Source organism: Mesocricetus auratus, unplaced genomic scaffold (assembly GCF_017639785.1).
Source record: "Mesocricetus auratus isolate SY011 unplaced genomic scaffold, BCM_Maur_2.0 Super-Scaffold_100676, whole genome shotgun sequence".
NCBI lineage: Eukaryota > Metazoa > Chordata > Mammalia > Rodentia > Cricetidae > Mesocricetus > Mesocricetus auratus.
In genome coordinates, this window is record NW_024429266.1 from 3,071,200 (window position 1) to 3,078,021 (window position 6,822).

At 51.4% G+C, this 6,822-nt stretch overlaps 1 long non-coding RNA gene across 1 annotated transcript; it reads left to right on the plus strand.

The window, feature by feature from the left end:
- The first annotated feature begins 553 nt into the window (after positions 1-553).
- LOC121137092 lies at positions 554-2,596 on the plus strand. The gene is made up of 2 exons (XR_005874316.1): positions 554-1,219; positions 2,400-2,596. It is a non-coding gene; the product is annotated as an uncharacterized LOC121137092 (long non-coding RNA).
- The last annotated feature ends 4,226 nt before the right edge of the window (positions 2,597-6,822 follow it).

Sequence of the window (6,822 nt, forward strand, 5' to 3'; positions counted from 1 at the left end):
ACTAGGTCTATTCTGTTGCATAGCAACAGTATATTTATTTGCCAGCTTTATGAGGTGCGCTGGCACCGCGGTAAGCCATGCTGCCAGTGGCTGTCACGTTCTCACCCCACTGTCCCCTCCAAGGCAAACTACCTGCCTGTCTGCTCGCTCCCTCCTTTCATCCAGAACATTTCCACAGCCACTTTTTGGCTTTTTCTTTTCTTTTGGAGTCGGGGTTTCTTTGGTAGCCCTGGCTGTCCTAGAACTAACTCTGGTAGACCAGTCTGGCCTTGAACTCTCAGAGATCCACGTGCCTCTACTTCCCAAGTGCTGGGATTAGAGGCATGTGCCACCCCTGCCTGGGGATGTTGGTATTTCTTAAGAACTTAGCTCTTAGCCAAGCGGTGGTGACAAACACTTTTAATCCCCGCACTCGGGAGGCAGAGGCAGGCGGATCTCTGTGAGTTTGAGACCAGCCTGGTCTACAAGAGCTAGTTCCAGGACAGCCTCTAAAACCACACAGAGAAACCCTGTCTCCAAAAAAACAAAACCAAAAAAAAAATACAAAAACAAAACAAAAGAACATAGATCTCATGTTTTTGGTTTCTTTTTTAAAATATAGAGCATGGCTTTACTGTGTGTCAGTGGTACATGCCTGTAATCCCAGCACTCAGGACTTGGGAGGCAGGCAGTAAGGTCATTCACTTGAGGCTACCGTGGGCTACAACATCTGTTCCACATCAGCGTCAGCTACAGAGCAAGAGTGTCTCAAAAAGCCAAGGGCTGGAGCTATAGCTCGGCAGGGTTGCGGTTACCACTCACACACACAAGGGCCTTGGGTCGAGCCCCAGCCCAGCAAAATAACTCCGCCTGCTGCATTGTCCCCTCAGCTGGAATATTGCAGAAGCCACGACGAGTCTGTCTAGGGGCCTTTCAGCTGGGACAAGCAATGCCTACCCACCCTTTCCCAGTAACACACCCTCTTATCTGCCCTCCATTCAGGGTTTGCCAGCGCCTCTACTGTGTAATTAGTTTCTTCCTTTGAACTGAGAAGCAGTCTTTGGATACTTTTAAGACTGCAACAGTATCTTATCCATCAACGTTCCCCCTTAGACAAAGTGTCAGTAACCATCAGCCGTGGCCCCTGCCTGGCTCTGTCTTGACTCCGCCGCTCCACCTGTCTCAGCGTTCTGCAAGCAGGCGCTCTCCACACCTCCTCTCATCTATTGCTTGACTATCGGTAAGTGTCCATGAGTCCCTGCAGTTCATCCCTGTGCTTGCTTCGGGGGATGTTTGTCAGAGCTTCTGCCAGTGAGAGAGCCTGGCTAGGCTCACTCTGGGGTCAGCATTTAATGAATGTTTCTGGAGTTTGATTGATTGAATGATAAAATCCGAGGTGTCTGTAGTGATGCTGTCCACCTTAGCCTGGCTGGAGAAGCCGCAACAACGGTGCAGTTGGAATTCAGAAAGACGGACATCTATTCTGATTTTCCAGTTTATAACCAAATGGGTCTTGGGTAGGCGTACAAGTGTCAGTTTCCCCATGACAGAGTGAGAACACCGGAGTTCACCATCAGGGCTCAATGTGATAGCGTGTGCTTCGGAAAGTGACCGACACATCAGTGCCTCACAGGTGTGGGCTTGTGCACTGTTCTGGTTCCTAGTGTTCCAGTTCACGCGTGGACCAGGCCCTCCCGCTGTTCACGGATACTATCCAAAAGTCACTCCAAGCTCACACGTCAGCCCCTTTCCCACAGCTTAGCTAACCCAGAGATAACTAGCCAGGCTGCTCTTTTCATGAAGAGCATGGGTGTGAGATTGGGGTTGGGGGGAAGGGTCCCATCTCTCAACACACGCCTTGTACACCGTGTCCTCTCTACATCACCATCAAGGGCTGCATGTGCTCTTCAGTCCCCCACCCCCACCCTCTGTGGAGGGTTTTTTTCTCTCTCTCTCTCTCTCTCTCTCACACACACACACACACACACACACACACACACGCGCGCACACACGTGCGAGGGTGTTACTCAGAGTAGCACTGGGAAAGCGCCTCATTTTCTGCATGATTCATCCTCATTCCAGGATAACGCCCTCCACTTTTGTTCCCTGCCTCCCACTCAGTTTCACATCCCTCTTCTGAGCCTCCGGACCCTCTGTGCCCCATCCACCACCCACGCCCATCCCCACCCCATTCCACTTTGGCCTCCCTGCCCCAGACTGCTCAGCCATCCTCAGATTCCACTGGCTGCTCTGGGCAGACTCTGGCTGATGACAGGGCATGCGTTACTGAGATGTTCATCTGATCCATGCTGTGTGTGTCCACGTGTCCACGTGTGTCCACATGTGTCCACGTGTGTCCACGGACTGCAGCGAAGCCAACGGCTCTGGGTACCCTCCGTTTCATTTCATTTCCTCCAAAGCCCCTGAGAACTCTCCTGAGCCGCCGGGATGCTGTTGAACAGAAAAGAACTAGGAATAAACATGCCAAGGGCTTGGCCTGGGGATGCTTTCATTGTGCCAAGATCTCCAGTTTCATAATTTTTTTTGAAACATGCTCTGACCTGTATAATTTGATCTTGCTCACATCTAAATGCTAATAAAACAACTGAAATATTTACTGATGGAGTGCTGTGATAATTCATTTCAAAATTATCCCGGGGGTGGGGTAGGGATGAGGGTTGTGGGGACCAAGCCATGTTAATAAGAGGCTGATAAAGGGTGAAGACGAGAGGGGTGGCAGCCTTGCTTTTTCTAGGATCCAAATGCTGGGTGATAATGCTTAGCTTGCTAGTTTAGGGCCCCACAGCCTTGGAGTTTTCATTTCTTTCCTTTCCGCTTGCTTGGTTTTGTTCTGACCTTCTCCAGAATCTGATTTTTCTGGGAGTTTTGGTTTACGCTGTGTACCTTCTTATAAAATTGCCTAGCTACTGTGTTAAGCCACTAATTGCAGAATTCTGTGCCCCATCCACCGCCCACGCCCATCCCCACCCCATTCTGCGATGGCCTCCTTGTCCCAGACTGCTCCGCCACCTCAGCTAAGGTCTTCTCCGCCATTCAGAAGAAATGTTCCCTTGCATTCCTCTCCTCTGCTGCACGCTGTGGCTGTCCTATATCAGGCTGTCCCTGCTGGTCTGAATGCTTACCTTTCCATTCATAATCCAGTGAGTTTTTGTTTGTTTGTTTGGTTGGTTGGTTGGTTGGCTGGTTTTACTGCTGTTGGGAACTAAATACAAGGCCTCACATGTGCTAGGCATTCCCTCTACTACTGAGCTACATCTCTGGCACATTTTAATGTTACTTTAAGACAAAGTCTTGGGGCTGGCCAGGTGGCTCAGTGGCTAAGATCACTGGCTGCCCTTCCAGAGGTCCTGAGTTCAATTCCCAGCAACCACATGGCAGCTCACAACTGTCCAGTTCCAGGGGATCTCACATCACTGCACATAAAATAAAGTTAAAATAAATTATTTAAAAAAAAAGACAAAGTCTTGCCCAGGCTGGTCTTGAACTTCCAAACTTCCCGCCCCATTTGGGGTTAGCAGTGATTACAGACGTGCATCACCAGGCACGAACACTTGTTTTTTGCATTTCTCTCCTGGTCCTCCACACTTTCCGGGGGGGAGCACTGGCCTTGGATTCTGAGTTATGGCTCTGCCTGCAGCAGCACAGCGGGGCTCAGTGGACACCTAAGGAGAAGAGGCGCTGGATCTGCCCAGCCTTTCCTTAGTGCCCCCCCCCCCGCACCGCGTTTGAAATATTGTGGTTTGCCTTTGGGAAAACTGGCTTTAAGGGAAGTCGTTTTGCAGTTAAAGCATTTCGTGGTAGCAGTTCAAGAGCAGCTGATTCACACACCTGTGGACCATTTACCTCCAAAGGAGGCTCCGCAAAGCAAGCGCCCGTGTGTGGGAGTCACCCCAGAGCCCAGCTCTTCCCTGCGGGTTCAGCGGAAGGGGGTGGGAGGGTGGGAAAATATCAAGAAGAAACTGGCAGCTTTACAGTGTTCAAAACTTGGCCCCAGCATTTGAAGGACTTTTAGGTTCCAGGCTTGTCCACGCTGGTTCAGTGCAGGTTGAGAGCCACATTCGAAGGGGTCTCCCTGAGCCGTGGCTTGCTGGCTCGTTTCATGCTGCTCTTTCGAAAGGCTTTGAGTTGGTGCTTTTGAAGATAGGGGAAAGAGGCGCTGTGAAGCCAGAGGAGTTTCGGGCAAGTCTGCCCATCTCCCTCCCATTTTTAGAATGCCTTGAACCCACCCCCCAAGAGCAAGACCTATATGAATCAAGAGTCCATTGACTCAATAAACACAGGATCTGAAAACCCCCCCTCCCATCAGCCTAGAGCCTGGCACCCTGCAGCTCACTGTGGCCATGAACGCTGCTGTTTCTCGATGCCTTATTCGCCTCACGGCCCTCCTCATCTCTGGAGAGAGGGTGGATCAAGGAAGCACACTTGTCCGGCCTTCAGGTCTAGCATAAAAGAGGCCACATAAGAGAAGCGTCTGCACTGCGTGCCGCAGCACCACAGAGCCTAACCAGGCTGGCAGTTCAGGCCTACAAGTTAGATAGAGCAAACACAGGGTCACCGGCCAGAGAGACCCTGGCCCTGTTAAGCCCTGGCGGGGAGGGTAAGCCAAAGTAACCAGCCATGGAGAGTTGGGCATGGAGCGCGGGGAGAGGGCGGAGGTGTCCAGAGGCCTTTGCTCCCAGACAATAATTAGCTTTGGATAGTTTTATTATCCATCTGTGGGGAAGCAAATGACCCAGTGGCCTCTTGCAGTCCTTTCTAGTGCTGTGTCCTTTGATTCTAGAAGCCTGGCAGGTTTCCCCTTTGCTCTGATGTACTCTGAACTCCATGCCACAGGTCTTGGTCAGGCTTTAATCGCCCAGCCCCAGATTTCCTCAATTGCCAAACGTAGGTGGCCATGATGGGCAATGAGTCCAAGTGCTCAGGAGGCTACGAGACTCACAGTAGCCAAGCTTCTGCTAAAGATGGTGGCACTTGAGAGACGGTGGGTTCACTGGTAAAGAGGAGCCTGACAGAGAGAAGCTGCATGGAAGTTTCCCAGGGTGTCCGGGGTGACACACCTCAATATTCTTTGTGGTGTTCCTCTACGCCCCCCAACTGCTTTTCAGTACAGATGGGTTAAACCAAGGTGCGTATGTACGCTGCTTCTTCTCTCCTGGTTCTGTTCACTTCAAACAAACAACAAAAGCAAAACTGTGTAACCCTGGGTGGCCTGGAGCTCAGGGTGCAGGCAGGTTAGACTTGGACTCACACAGACACACCTGCTGAGATTAAAGGAATATGCCACTGTGTCTGTCCTCCACGGAGTTTTGAAGTTCTTCTTCTATGTCACTTTGGGATGAAATAAGAATTTCCTATTGTAACTCCTTCCGTCAACGGCTCACATTAAGATAGCCTCCAGTGCACCACGTTACCCGGAAGTGTAAGCATGCAGTTTCTCCCCCAGTCACTTAGGTTTGGAACGATGTTACGGGATGTGACTCCTGCATTGGATTAGGAAGGACAGTGGCAGAGGCGTGTCTGTGGGACTTTCTCAATGGGGCTTTTAGCTGACTATGGTTTTAAGTCAAGTTCTGTAAACAGGCAACTATAGCCATAAGCCACAGGGTGTGAGAGTATGTTTACGGGAAACAGGGAGATATGTACACACAGCGCCCTCTGTGTAGAGGTGTGTGTGTGTGTGTGTGTGTGTGTGTGTGTGTGTGTGTGTGTGTGTCTGTGTGTGCATGCACATATGTGGAGGCCAGGCAGGTCGACCAGCAAGCTTCAGAGTTCCACCTGTCTCCGCAATGCAGGAATTAGAGGTGCTCATTGCTGTGGCCACCTTTACGAAACCCAGGTCTTCATGCTTGCACAGCAAGTACTTGACCAACCGAGCCATCTCTCCAGCTCCCGTCTCCATATCTGGTCCACCAGTGGGGTAGAGCCAGCACACACGGCCTGTCCTTGCAAAGGAGTATGAGCATGTGAGCAGCTGCTGGGTCATCGCAGGCATCCATTTCTGAGCTGGGCTCCCAAACCCAGCCTGCACCATGCTCCATCCTGCAAGGTGGACACCGGAGCCACGGAGGAGGAGCGTGCACGGGTGAGGTCCGGAACAATGGCTTCTTTGCACCTTCTACTGTGTGGTGCAAAGAACACTGGATCCAAGTCAGGAACCCTGGGGCATCGGTGAGTGGTTGTTGTCACCTTGGACAGTGTATCCTCCATTTAGGTCTTAGTTGCCACCGGGTACCCAGGATGAGCTTTAGGCAGCAGTTACTCTGATGCTGGAGCCCCGTGGAGACTGACTGGATCAGCTTACAGAAGGGGCAGTGAGCCCAGCCACCGTCCCCGCGGGATTGTGCCACGCACGGAGAGAAGCACGGTCAGGGTAAGCGGGGACACAGTTCTGCCCGGATTGTCTGGAAGGTGGTTTTGGAAAGCTGACAATGTATCACCTACTCCGACTCCTAAAGTGTGGTCTGGGGCTGATTGCTCATCTTCGTGGTTTTGCCAAGTAGTCTTTGGACTTGGCTTGGGGAGTTTATACTGTAGGGGAGCAGTGCCAGTTTTCCCCGGCCCTGTATACATTAATAAATAATTAAGATGATTCTGTGATCACCAGACGTGACCTCACGAGCTGCCTATGCGGTGATGGGATCTGCTGAAGGAGCTTTTCCTTCATCCTCTCTGCCGATACAATCTTCAGGCTCACATTTTTTTCTGTGAGAAACTTGGAAGAGCCATCTGGCTGAGCGAGGCATGTGAAACAGGGTTCCACGCCCACGGCGCTTCTCATCCCCATGGTTTCTCCAGAAGGCCCCGGGCACATCTGCATGTGGT